Source organism: Hyla sarda, chromosome 2 (assembly GCF_029499605.1).
Source record: "Hyla sarda isolate aHylSar1 chromosome 2, aHylSar1.hap1, whole genome shotgun sequence".
Classification (NCBI taxonomy): Eukaryota; Metazoa; Chordata; class Amphibia; order Anura; family Hylidae; genus Hyla; species Hyla sarda.
In genome coordinates, this window is record NC_079190.1 from 247,815,979 (window position 1) to 247,830,360 (window position 14,382).

Here is a 14,382-nt window from a genome sequence, read left to right on the forward strand (position 1 = left end):
CAACGGCCTGCCGATGTCCTTTTTCCAGAAAAAAAATCTCAATCCGTTGCCCCTAGCAACGCTCCTCCACAGAGACCATCCTGTGCTTGAACTCCTCTGCTGGGCTCCTCCAACTTCTAATCTTACAGGGGGCTACTCCTAGCAATGGCTCCTCTCCAACTCGCCCGTTGGTTGCCCTTGGCAACTGTGTACCAGCATCCTCCACCAAAATGTGACGAACAGTCTTGGGGATTAGCTCTGGGATCGTCCTGGTCACTTTCCACGGAACACGTTCCTCACAATAACACCACAGACCACAGTTCCGCATACAAGTCTGGCTCCTCGCCAGCTTTATTTCCACAGGTTGCAGGTAAAACAAAACATAAACAGGAACAAAATAAAGTCCTTGACCGTCTGGTCACTGACTACACATATCAGCATGCCCTGACTACGAACTGGTGAGCTACCCTCAGCCAGTTAAGCATTTGTCTCCTGCAACCTGTTACTCACAGTTCACACCAATTCTTGGACCACTCGCAGCGCCTTCTGCGTGTTACCTAAACAGGGCCCATGTGTCTCCCCCTCTAACAGTCAGCATACTGTTTTCCAGGGAGAGCCCCAACTATTCTGTTTCTTTTCCTTTTAAACACACTTCACCTTCTTGATACCTCATTAATCAGGCCACAGGTGGAGCATTCTCCAGAGTTAGCAAGGGAAATACACCCTTTCCTTGCCACACTGCCACAATATATATATATATATATATATATATATATATATATATATATATATATATATATATATATATATAAAATTTGCTAACTCAATCATACTTACCCACAAAATAAAGCTTTAACGTTATTTTTTATCATCAACAAAAATTCTATTTCCCTTGGTAAAAACGAATAAATAAAGGAGTACACCGGGTTACAGCAACATACCCATTGTTTCTGTTATAAAAAAAAAAAAAAACAACTAAGGAAACACAAAGACAACAGGAACAAGACCTGTACCAGGGCTTAATACTGGCCAAGGTAGGACATTGTGGTGGCCAGCAATTCACTGAGCTGCAGCATGATGCATTGACCACCGGGAACCAGGAAGAGGAATGCACCAGGGACTGCAGTGGGACAATGGATGCACCAGTGGAGCAGCAGAAGGTAAGTAGATGTTTTTATTTTTATGGCACAATGGGAATTTCAACCTTTGTTTATGATTTCCAAAATGGGGACATTAAAAAGTACATCTTTTCCTGCAAAAAAAAAAAAAAAGGCATTTGAAAACTTAAATGGCACCTTAAGGAACAACGATAGAGAAACAGAAAAAAATCTAATTGCTTGGGCATTAAGGCCCAGAAGGCATGCCAGTGGAAGAGGTTACATAGAAAGACAAAAAAAAAAAAAAAAAAAGAGAGAAAGAAAAAGAAGCTAGATAACTGAAATGTGAAGAGCATCTGCTTTGGAAATTGGGTGGCACACTCCATGCCATATCTAATAATGAGCAGTTATTGATAGATCTACAACTGTGATACTTTACACTGCAAGTGTCCTTATAAGTGGCTCGTGCTGGAAGGAGATAAGGAAGCAAAGTCAGAGCTGGAAGGCATCTGTATGATGAAGTGGAACACATCACAGCTATGGTAGGGCATGTGAATGTGATAACCCAGCATGTGAGCAGTGTTCTTATATGTTTCATTTACATAAGGGATACAATGTATTCACTGTCTAGAACAGTGTAAGCATTAGCATGATTGAACTGGATATGCATGTTACATTGCTATTTATTCTTTACTAGCAAGATTTACATTTGTTTTTCTTAGGCTGCCTAGTGCATAAACAAGTGTTAAAAATTCGACTTCAGGGTGCGTTCACACGTTATTACTAGCAGCGGGTTTCACACTGCGGAAAACCTGCTGCGAGTCCCACTACCATTGATTTGAATGGGTCCACAGACAGTCCACAATAGTGTCAGATTTGTGGACTGTCCGCGGTCAATTTAAATAAATGGTAGCGTAACTCGCAGCGGGAAACTCGCTGCTAGCTACTATCATGTGAATGCACCCTGAATGTGTTTATCCAGTATATTTCCTGTGCTCATGCTTGGCTTTTTGTCTTTGTGGTCAGATATGACTTTGTAATAAATAAGAGTTTAAAAAAATTGCATTCTCACAATTTAAAAAAAAAGGAAAAAAATAAAATAAAAAAGTTTTCCAGCTCCCATTGATTTAGCTAGGGTGGACTATACAGCAAAGAAAACATTAGTATTGCATTTGTTGTTTCCTATAATATCTATTTTGCAAATATTTCCTATCACTACAGCAACATTCACAGCAAGTACTAACAGAACAAGCTGGTGCTAGGATCGATCAAAAATGTGCTGTCTCCATAGACGGCAATGCCTTACTGAGCGGATTCTGCGGAAAACAATGGGATTCTGCAGAAAACAATGGGAAAACAAGCAGAATTTTTCCGTCCAGATTCTGCTCAGAAATTCCGCCGTGTGAATGGGGCCTTAGGATATACTGTGAGAGTCCTCTTCTCTGCCCACACCTAGGGATTGACTGATAATTTTGTACACACTGATACAGGGGGAGCTATCAATCACCTGCTGTGGGCAGGATGAGTCTTCTAGAAGACTTGTCAGGATTTACTCTATTTTTTACTCAGAAATGATGCACAGTTCAGAATAAATCACCCGTCAGGTGTGCTTTAGTGTAAATCCTGCCTGAATATAATTCAATATTGTAAAACATTGAAGAAGTAGGTCTTTATGTAGCATACATGTCCCTCAGGGTTAGTGGGACAGGAAGCAGCTGCAGGGACCACCTCTCGTGACTACTTAAAGGAGTTCTCCAACTGAAATCTTTTATCCCCCGCTGTGCCCAGGCTGTAAAACTATACATAATTAACTTTCACTTACCTGCCTACGATCCCCCGTTGTTCCGATATCGCCGCGCGTGCTCCGGTCCCTGTCAGCTTCCTCTTCCTGCGGGTCGGTGACTTCACTCTGCGCTCAGCCTATCAGCAGCAGCGACGGAACATTGCTGCAGCCGCTGATAGGCTGAGCGCAGGGTGAAGTCACCAACCTGCAGGAAGTGGAAGAGACCAGGACCAGAGAAAGGGACGGCAATATCGGAACAACGGGGGATTGTAGGCAGGTAAGTGAAAGTTTATTATGTATAGTTTTACAGCCCGGGCACAGCGGGGGTTAAAAATTTTAGCTTAGAGAACTCCTTTAAACTATTATTTCAGTTAAATGCCTGAGTATTTCAGAGATAATCATGGTATGTCAGGATCACGCTCCCTGCACCTACTTTATTCTGTCCATGGTTTGAACAACATAAAACAGAGGACTGGTTCCCTCTAAGCCAATGTAAAAGTTAGTGGCAATGCAGGATATTTGTCACAACATATGTCCATAAGTTGGTTCAGTTTTTACCTAGATATTAGCTAAAGTTTACACCCCTTTTGAAACCTGAAGTTTAACGGTAAATTTAAGCAAAAACAAAGTAAATCGGAATAAAATTCACAAAAATTATTAAAATATGGATGTCTCTTAATAAATTTAGCACATCTCGGACTGTCCTCAAACATGAACATGAAATCTACGTCCGCTATTACAGATTCTGATTGGTGTTGGTTTTATTTGCATTATATTCTTTAAGGGTACATTCACACAGATGTGATGCGCAGGATTTTCTGCTGCAGATTTCAATGTAAACCTAATGACTGAGCACAGCTTCTAATCTGCAGTTACAAATCCTGCGCATCAAATCTGTGCAGGATCCTGTATGTGTAATTGTACTCTTACTAAATAAATTTGTCAGACTGTTGTTGGCCATACCCTTCTTGATAAACCCTGCCCCTTTATAGACAGTTTTGAACATAGATTTTCTATTCATGGCCTTTATTTCACTGCTGGAGTTTGTCTTATACCTTTTATAAGTTGGAACCCATTGTAACTGTAACTTGCACATGCTGTATAACATATTTTGATATACACATAAAATGAGTGCCAGGAAGCTTAAAGGGGTACTCCACCCCTAGACAGTCTATGGGAGGGGGCATGGCGGCGTCACGCCCCCTCCTTTGGATAGGGGATAAGATGTCTTGGGGTGGAGTACCCCTTTAAATGACCTTTTTCATGATGTTGAGAAACTAATAATTATGTCTGCTACAATAGATAGGAAATATAGTAAAAGCAATTAACTTGCAAAAAAATGAACATTACAACAAGCCCATAGGTAACATTCGGTCTTTTCAAATAACAATACGGAAAAAAATAGTAGGTAAGTAACAAAGCATTCTCTTTCTTTTTTCTCTCCTGATCTAACCACTGTCATATTATTAAAAGTTAAAGTACCATGCAGACAAAAATCTGTTTTTGGAGTTTAATTACATTTTTTGCCCTTGGTAGCAAAGGGCAATTCCTTGTACTGTAAAAGTTTTAATGTGTTTTTTTTCCAGCACTGGTGAAATTGAACATGATTCCTTTTATGGCTTTATAGGACTGAAGTGCGTTGGGAAGAAACCGAATTTTGTAATTGGCCACCTGTTCCATAGCCCCGGGAGAAGTATTGTGTAGTGAGTTGCGAGCAGTGGTTACTGTGGCAGCCTTCATTGTGCCTTAGCAACTGTATGATCCAGCAATGTGTTCAAGATTGATTCTGAATAACAGGAACCAACAGTACAGTATAATGACATGGACACAATACTGCACATTAACGTGACATGCAACACTTGGCTATTCTGGAAATGTAGTTCTCTATGTTCGCTATGTCAGGGGAGGGTTAATGCATTTAAATAACATCTTAATCCTTTTCCTAGGGGAACATAGAAGAAGAAATGCTTTAACTACACAATATATTTTTATTAGAGAAATGGCGAATAAAAAATCTTCTATTTCGATCTGGTTTTGCATATGCATGAAGAGGATTATTAACACCTCACAACCATAATACTCAGTTCTCTGAAGAGCAATCTCAGTGGAAACAAATGAAAACACAAATATACCACACAGTAAGAAATTCCCATGGAAATCATTTTTGCTAAGATTAATGGGGGAGATTTATCAAAACCTGTGTAAGGAAAAGTTACCCAGTTGCCCATAGCAACCAATCAGATTGCTTCTTTCATTTTGCAGAGGCCTTGTTAAAAATGAAAGAAGCGATCTGATTGGTTGCTATGGGCAACTGGGCAACTTTTCTTCTGGACAGGTTTTGATAAATCTCCCCCATTGAGTCTAAAGCTTTCAGCTTCCTTGTAGACATGCACATATACAGTATACGACATCAATATAATACCTACTCTCAGGTATATTGCCTTGTTCACTAACCTTAAAGGAGAACTCCAGGGAAAATTTACTTATCTCCTATCCACAGGATCCTGAAATGGTAGAAATGCAAATTAGGCTCTTGTTCACTCAGGGCGTTTATTACCCCCGGCTGCACTGTGATGTCTGGCCGGCAGACAATATGTGAGACCTTTCTGCTTGCGAGAGACGAGTACAGTGGTCCCTCAACATACGATGGTAATCCGTTCCAAATGGATCATCGTTTGTTGAAACCATCGTATGTTGAGGGATCTGTGCAATGGAAAGTATAGGACAGTGGTCTATAACCTTTGGACCTCCAGATGTTGCAAAACTACAAAACCCAGCATGCCCGGACAGCCAGCGGCTGTCCAGGCATGCTGGGAGTTGTAGTTTTGCAACATCTGGAGGTCCGCAGGTTGAAGACCACTGGTATTGGAGGTTATACTCACTTGTCACCACCGCTCCGGACCGTCACCGCTCATGTCGCCCTCCATCACTGTCGCCGCATCCCCGGGGTGTCCCCGCCGCTCTGGCAAGGCCTCTGCTTCCCCGGCATCCTCGCTCTCCGTCGCTGCCATCACGTCGCTACACACGCCGCTCCTATTGGATGACGGGACGGCGTGCGCATCGATGTGATGATGACGATGGAGAGCGCCGACGATGCAGGGATCCCGAAGAGGACCCGCCGGAGCCCCGAGGACAGGTAAGTGATCGTTAGCGGACCACACGGGGCACCGTAAATGGCTATCCGGTGGCAGCTGAAGCAGTCTGCGCTTCCAGATAGCCGTTTATGCGATGGCCCGACATACAAAAGCATTGTATGTTGATGCTGCCTTCAACATGCGATGGCCTCGGAGAGGCCATCGTATGTTGAAATGATCATATGTCGGGGCCATCGTAGGTCGGGGGGCACTGTATTATTAGTGAAGATGCAGGTCAGACGCTCCAAGTGCACAAGAGCCTCACTGGAATAACAGAGGAAAGGCAACTCATATCAAGAAACAGTAATGCCAACTATAATCAGGAGCTCCCTGTATCAGTAATTCTGTACCAGCATTTTGATCAGTATGTTTAGCCCAAACCATAATTGGGTTCAAACATAGAAAAAGATGCAAATATTTCCATTCCTGTTGGTGTGAACAGAGCCTAAATCATACAGAATATGTAAATGATTGTACAGTAATTTTGATTGTCTTGACTGAAAATCATGTAATGACAGAATAAACACACCAATGAACAGTATATTGAACAAGCAAATACTAATACCTAGGTGTATTTGGCTAATCAGTTAAATATGTTAAATTCTAAATAACAAATAAAATAAAAAAGTCTTGCGGTGTGCTGTGCCCGTAGATGTCTCCTCATACTGAAACAGTGGTGGTAATGCCATTGCAATATAGTGCTGCTGTATTACAAGAACTACAGTGACCCCCCGACCTACGATGGCCTCAACATACGATCATTTCAACATACGATGGCCTCTCAGAGGCCATCGCATGTTGAAGGCAGCATCAACATACGATGCTTTTGTATGTCAAGGCCATCGCATAAACGGCTATCCGGCAGCGCAGACTGCTTCAGCTGCCACCGGATAGCCATTTACGGTGCCCCGCGTGGTCCACTGATGATCACTTACCTGTCCTCGGGGCTCCTGCGGGTCCTCTTCAGGATCCCCTGCATCGTCGGTGCTCTTCATCGTCGTCATCACGTTGCTGCGCACGCTGTCCCGTCATCCAATAGGAGCGGCATGCGTAGTGACGTAATGGCGGCGACGGAGAGCGAGGGTGCCGGGGAAGCAGAGGCCTTTCCAGAGCGACGGGAAAACCCCGGGGACGCGGCGACAGCGATGGAAGACGACATCCAGGGCAGCGGTGACGGTCCGGAGCGGCGGGGACACGTGAGTATAACCTCCAATACCAGTGGTCTTCAACCTGCGGACCTCCAGATGTTGCAAAACTACAACTCCCAGTATAAAGCAGTAAAGAGACATATTACAGTACCAGTATTATGACAGCACAATGAGATATAAAACTGCCATTGTGCTACAATATTACTGGTACTGGATACTCACTGTGCTTTGTTACAGTATATCTTTGTAATAAGCTACTGCTCTTATTGTTGCTATAATACTGTAAGTACCAGTAATAAAGAAGCACAGAGACATATTATAGTACCAGTTATATGACAGCACTATTAGATATAATACTGCCATTGTGCTACTATATTACTGTACTATAATCTCACTGTGTTTTGCTATATCACTGTGATACTTTTACTAGTGCTATAATAAATACCACCAATATAAAAACACATAGAGATATTACAGCTCGACTAATATGGCAACACAAAGAGAAACACTTTGCATTACAGCTGTGTGACCTAAGACCACACAGGGTGCATTACTTTGCCCCAGTAAGGCTAAGTTTCCACTTGGGTTTTTTTCTGGCAGTTTTTGGATGTCTTCCACTGCAGTTTTTGAGCCAAAGTCAGAAGTGGATCCATAAGGGAGGAGAAGTGTAAGTCCTTCCTTTATATGTCCTATTCCTTATGAATACATTTCTGACTTTGGCTCAAAAACTGCAGTGGTATATATCCAAAAACTGCCAGAAAAAAAACAAGTGGAAATTTAGCCTTAAGGAGACACCAGAATAACTCTGTCCAAGCCAGCAGAGCCACATTTTTCTTTCCTTCCCTTGTACACTCAGATAGGGGACCTGTTACCTGACAGCTGTAATGCTGGGTTCACACGACAGAAAATTAGTGTTGAGCGGCATAGGCCATATTCGAATTTGCGAATATTCGCGAATATATGGACGAATATTCGGCATATTCGCGAATATTCGCATATTCGTAATATTCTCGTTTTATTTTCGCATATGCGAATATTCGCGGGTGCAAAAATTAACATATGCGAAAATTTGTATATACAATAAATTGACATAAGCGGAAATTCGCATATGCGAAAATTAGCATATGCAAATTTTCGTATATACGAAAATTCGCACGCCAGTCTCACACAGTAGTATTAGAGCCTTCTTACACCACATAAACTGGAAGCAGAGAGGGATGATCTCTGTGATGTGTACTGTGAAAAAAAAAAAAAAAAAAAAGAATATTCGTAATTACGAATATATAGCGCTATATTCGCGAATATTCGCGAATTCGCGAATAAAATTCGAATTGCGAATATTCGCGAGCAACACTAGACAGAATTTCCGACCAAAATTCCGTTTAGTAATTTCGGTCAGAAATTCTGGTGCTGCAGATTCCTATTGCTGGCAATGGGATTCCTCTGCACCATTCACACTATGGAATTTCAATGGCGGAGTCGGTGATGGTAAATTGTCTGGCCCCGTGTTTAAGGTACCAGGTGTGACATTTGAATCAGTCTTCTCTGTATCCCCCATATCATCTATCTGTCTATTTATCTCATATATATATATATATATATATATATATATATATATATATCTTTCTCTCTCATTTCTATATATCTAGTGCAGGAACATAAGCACTCCTAGCATGCTTATGATAAGAAGGTTATCAACAGCCAGGTCCAGATCTGTAATCCACAAGGATAAAAGGCGAATATTGTAAAACTCCCTTACAGTACATGAAAACAGCTTCATTCAATATCATTACAGAGCCTTTCACATGGGTGAATTAAACAACATTTTTTACTTTTTGTAATTTTAAATTAAATTTTTCATTTTTATCTAACTCACTTAACAAACATTTAAAGTAAATCTGTCAGCTGCAATTCACAATTCAAACTTTCTTTTGGGGCAGGGAAACACATGGTACCTTTCATATATGTCTGTGCTTCTATAACATAGAAAATATACACTGCTCAAATAAATAAAGGGAACATTTAAACAACACAATGTAACTCCAAGTCAATCACACTTCTGTGAAATCACACTGTCCACTCAGGAAGCAACACGGATTGGCAATAAATTTCACATGCTGTTGTGCAAATGGAACAGACAGCAGGTGGAAATTATAGGCAATTAGCAAGACACGCCCAAAAAAGGAGTGGTTCTGCAGGGGGTGACCACAGACCACTTCTCAGGTCCTATGCATCCTGGCTGATGTTTTGGTCACTCTTGAATGCTGGCGGTGCTTTCACTCAAGTGGTAGCATGAGAGGGAGTCTACAACCCACACAAGTGGCTCAGATAGTGCAGCTCATCCAGGTTGGCACATCAATGCGAGCTGTGGCAAGAAGGTTTGCTGTGTCTGTCAGCATAGTGTCCAGAGCATGGAGGTGCTACCAGGAGACAGGCCAGTACATCAGGAGATGTGGAGGAGGCCGTAGGAGGGCAACAACCCAGCAGCAGGACTGCTACCTCCGCCTTTGTGCAAGGAAGGGCAGGAGAAGCACTGCCAGAGCCCTGCAAAATGACTTCCAACTGGCCACAAATTTCATATGTCCACTCAAACAGTCAGAAACAGACTCCATGATGGTGGTATGAGGGCCCGATTTCCACAGGTGCAGGTTGTGCTTACAGCCCAACACCATGCAGGACGTTTGGCATTTGCCAGAGAACAACAAGATTGGCAAATTCGTCACTGGCGCCCTCTGCTCCTCACAGATGAAAGCTGGTTCACAGTGAGCATATGGGACAGACGTGAGAGTCTGGAGACGCTGTGGAGAACGTTCTGCTGGCTGCAACATCCTTCAGCATGACCGGTTTGGCAGTGGGTCAGTAAGGGTGAGGGGTGGCATTTCTTTGGAGGGCCGCAGAGCCCACCATGTGCTTGCAAGATCTTCAGAATCCTTGGGAGACCATATGCTGGTGCGGTTGGCTCTGGGTCCCTCCTAATGCAAGACAATGCTAGACCTCGTGGCTGGACTGGCCCTCCCATTCCCCAGACCTGAATCCAATTGAGCACATCTGGGACATCCTGTCTCGCTCCATCCACCATTGCCATGTTGCACCACAGACTGTCCAAGAGTTGGTGGATGCTTTAGTTCAGGTCTGGACGGACATCCATCAGGAGACCATCCGCCACCTCATCAGGAGAATGACCAGGCATTGTAGGGAGGTCATACGGGCCCGTGGAGGCCACACACACTACTGAGCCTGATTTTGACTTGTTTTACAGACATTACATCAAAGTTAGATCAGCCTGTAGTGTGGTTTTCCACTTTGATTTTGAGTGTGACTCCATATCCAAATTTGATTTCTGTTGATAATTTTTGTGTGATTTTGTTGTCAGCACATCAACTATGTAAAGACGAAAGTATTTCATACGATCAGTTCATTCATTCAGAGGCAGGATGATGCTCTGGGTAATGTTTCTGAGAAACCCTGGGTCTTAGCATTCATGAGGGTATTATTTTGACATGTACCACCTACCTAAATATTGTTGTAGACCAAGGAGATGCCTTTATGGATACAGTTTCCCTTAATGGCAGTGGTCTCTTTAAGTAAAATGATGTTCCCAGCCACACAGATTTATCTGGAATGGCTTGAAGAAACTGACACAGATTTCAAGCGTCGACTTCGGCTCCAAATTCCCAAGATCTCTATCCAATCTTGCATCTGTGTGCAATCTTGAAAACAACAAGTTCAATTTACAGAGTCCTACCTCATATCTTACAGGAATGAAAAAAATCACCTGTTAATATATTGGTGCCATATACCACAGGACACCTTCAGAGTTCTTGTGGAGTAAATGCTTTGATGGATTAGAGCTTTTATGGTAGCAGGAGGGGGATATACACAACATTGGGCAGGTAGTTTCTACTTTGTATGAAGTTTTAGACCACAGCGTGCTGGCAAAGTGAGCAGCACACCTGTGGATAGAGATACAGCTAGACTGACTGTGTTTGATTTATGAAGTATTCTCTGCTATCATAAATAGGTAATCTGTGCTATGTTTTGTTTATGAGATAAACAAATTCCCTGTTTAATTCCCTGGGAAGCAGTTATTCTGTTGGCTTGTACACCAGTCCAGGTCACCCCTCCTCCATTCACAAACAAGCTTTAAAATTTCCGCTATTTAGAAGATATGATCTGCATGATTCCTTTGTTGATGCAGGAGGGCAATGCTAGGATTGTGACTTCAATATGGCTGTGATAGATAACAGATGTGCCACTCTTTCCCTGTGACACCACCAAAGAGCCTGAGAAAGACTGTGAAGCTGATTATGGAAATTGATCTTGATAGAAATGCTAAAATGAAAACAAGTCCTTCATCATATGCTATAGTACAGTGCATCACAAAATGGGCTGCGCACATCCACTCATCCTAAAGAAAGCCTTCAGCTAATTTATTAGCACAATCCAGTTAAGCTCCTTCATGGCTTAAAGAAAATAATAGCAAACGCTTCTTTTGCTTTACTATGTGCAAGCATTATGCACCTGCATCATATCCTGTGTTCACTACACAGCAGACACGAGCTGCATGACACAATGATAAGCCAAAGGCTCTGACTTGATACAATGATTGTCATGCTAACACTGTTCAGTCAAATCTAGCTCTTTTGGCAGCAGCTCCTTATGCCTTATTAAAGTTACATCTATTTTCAAAGATATGCACTGCTTGTCTAAAATACAAGGCTCAAAACACCTGAGAGAGTATTTGTATATGGCATTATAGAGATTCATATTATGTAAAAAAACAAAAACAATTATGGGGTAAAAAAATGCTCTTGTAAAAAATGTAAATGGCTCTTGTAGAGAGTTAAGGCCCCAGAGCCGAGCTGCTTAAGACCTCTTTCACACTCCCAGCAATCAGATGTTAAAAAATGAGGTGAGAATAGCGGGAGAAAAATGACTGCATGAGCAGTCTTTTTCTCCCGCTATTCCCCCTAAAAAAACAAAGACGTCCAACGGACCCCATTATAGTCAATGAAATCCATCAGGACCTGTTGTTGGCCATTGTGTCCCGTCCTGATAACGGTCGTTAAAAAGACAAAAAATAAAAAAAGAGAGGGCATAATGGGCGTTTTCGGACAGAACACAATAGCAGTGTAAAATGAGCCTTAGTGCCACAGCATGCACGGCACCCCTCCTTACTCACCATCACCTCCCAGTACCTTTTTGACCGATGTACAGAGCTCTGCACATAATCAAGGAGGAGCTGGAAGATGAGGGCAACCGAGAAGGTTTGCCAGACTGTGGTACTTGAGCAGCTCAGCTCCACCTCCTTGACACACAGCTAAGATATAAAAAGATGATTGAATAAGTTGGGCAAGCATCATTGGTTTCATGGAAGGTACAATTTGATTTTATACCCTTACATCTATCCAAAAGGTATCTGCAGTTCTTTAGAGGCAGATAGAGTAAACAGAATCCCTGAAAAGAGAGTGTGCCATTATAAAGTTCCCTTTGCTTAAATCATGTTTTTATGGTGCACGTTTTTTAAAAAGCTAAGGATACCTTTACATTGTTTTTTTTCTTAAATGCAAAATGAAGTATATTTTTTTTTAAAATTGTCCCCTTTAAAATGTCCTACCATTTAGCTGCTATTTAAAGTGTACTTGTTGCTTAAAAAAAATGTTTAAATGTCAAAAAAGTTTGAACGGTCGGGCTCTAAGTGTTTAGACTTCAACCAATTGTAAGAACTAGCAAGGAGAAAAGTGCAGCTGACATCAGAGACATCGGTTGCAATATTAACACCCTGACTGATCAACTTTTGACATGTCTCTACAAAGTGATGGTGCCCATTTAAAGAAATATACGATATGTCTGTTAGTGGATTATCTTCTCTCTCAGTGTTAAAAATAGCAGTACTTTTTGAGATACACACCAGCTCAAAGAGTGGACAGAAAGGAGAGAAATCAGAGGACAGCTCACCCAGGCTTAAAAGGAGAGCCAACAAAAGACAGTTTACAGTGAAGAATCATAAAGGCTGTGTACAAGTATAGAGAGAAAATAGAGCTCACACATCAAGCTGCAGAGGCAATAGAAGCAATAGTAAGCACAGTTTTTTTTTTATAATTGTTTACTATGGATTTTTTGTACTGTAATAAGTACAAAGCAATAATTATAAAAGTGTTTTTTTAAATGTGTTACTCTGGTCTGTTATTTCCTTTGTCAGTGTAATTGCTAAATGCTATTAACAGAGCAGAACTGAAGTTTAAGCAATATATCTGCTTCAACAAAAATGTACAGTCCTTGTCAAAAGTCTTAGGCAGATCTGAACAAAATCCTGCAGAGCAAGAATAGAATTTTAATGAACAAAAGAGAAATCTAAATGTAATAAAAATTTGGCGTGACCATCCTTAGTCAGATGTCTGACTAACCAATTATATTAAACAGGTGATAATCATCATTTTCATATGCAGGTTGAAACTCAGTCATTAAAGGGTAGCTCCCACCATCCTCTTTTTTTTTTTCTGTCCCTGCCTATTGCCCATCTATCCCTAACCCCCTCCCTGCCTTTATTTTTATTTTTTTATTATCTTAAAAATGGCATTTTGTCTGCCTGGTAGTGTGCTCACTACCAGGCAGACTTCCCCAGCAGGCACCACGTCACTGATGCCTGCTGGGGGCCGAGTTCCGCCCATAGTTCTCCTGACAGGGTGCCTCCAGCTGTTTCACCACTACAACTCCCAGCATGCCCTGACATCTATTTGCTGTCAGGGCATGCTGGGAGTTGTAGTGGGGAAACAACTGGAGGCACCCTGTGTTGGAAGACACCCAGCCCCCGACCAATATCGCCCCCCCCCTCCCCCTCCCCCTCACCTGTGCCGGACCATGAGCGGGGGTCCGTAGCAAGCAACAAGTAAGTGTATGCCCGGCTTCCTGTCATGCCCGTACACTCTGGAAACTGTCTCTATGTTTCTGGAGGATTGAAAGTCCTCCAGAACCATAGAGAGAGTTACCAGAGTGTAGGAGCATGACAGGAAGCCGGGCACACGCTTGTTGCTCCATATAACGCGCTCCCCCCGGCAATGACAGGACACAGCTGCGAGGAGCAGTGAGGAGGCGGCGTATCCCCACTGGAGCCGTGGCTGTAAACAGAGGTAAGAGCCATGTGCCTTCCTGCTGCAGGGAGAATATGCAGCAGGAAGGCGGCCAGTGTGTGAGTCCAGGGAGCCAATGCGCAGCCCTGGATTTCACTGTGCTCGCTCTCG

General features: G+C 42.4%; 2 long non-coding RNA genes across 3 annotated transcripts in view; one reads left to right on the plus strand and one right to left on the minus strand.

Moving 5' to 3' along the window:
- LOC130355957 (uncharacterized) overlaps positions 1 to 4,858 on the plus strand; it is a 74,764-nt gene extending 69,906 nt beyond the window's left edge. For both annotated transcript variants that reach the window (XR_008888714.1, XR_008888713.1), the window contains exon 5: positions 4,487 to 4,858. This is a non-coding gene — a long non-coding RNA (uncharacterized LOC130355957). The remainder of the gene's footprint in view (positions 1 to 4,486) is intronic.
- Positions 1 to 5,449, minus strand: part of LOC130355958 (uncharacterized) — a 63,559-nt gene extending 58,110 nt beyond the window's left edge. The window contains exon 1 of the long non-coding RNA XR_008888715.1: positions 5,314 to 5,449. This is a non-coding gene — a long non-coding RNA (uncharacterized LOC130355958). The remainder of the gene's footprint in view (positions 1 to 5,313) is intronic.
- Positions 5,450 to 14,382: the final 8,933 nt, after the last annotated feature.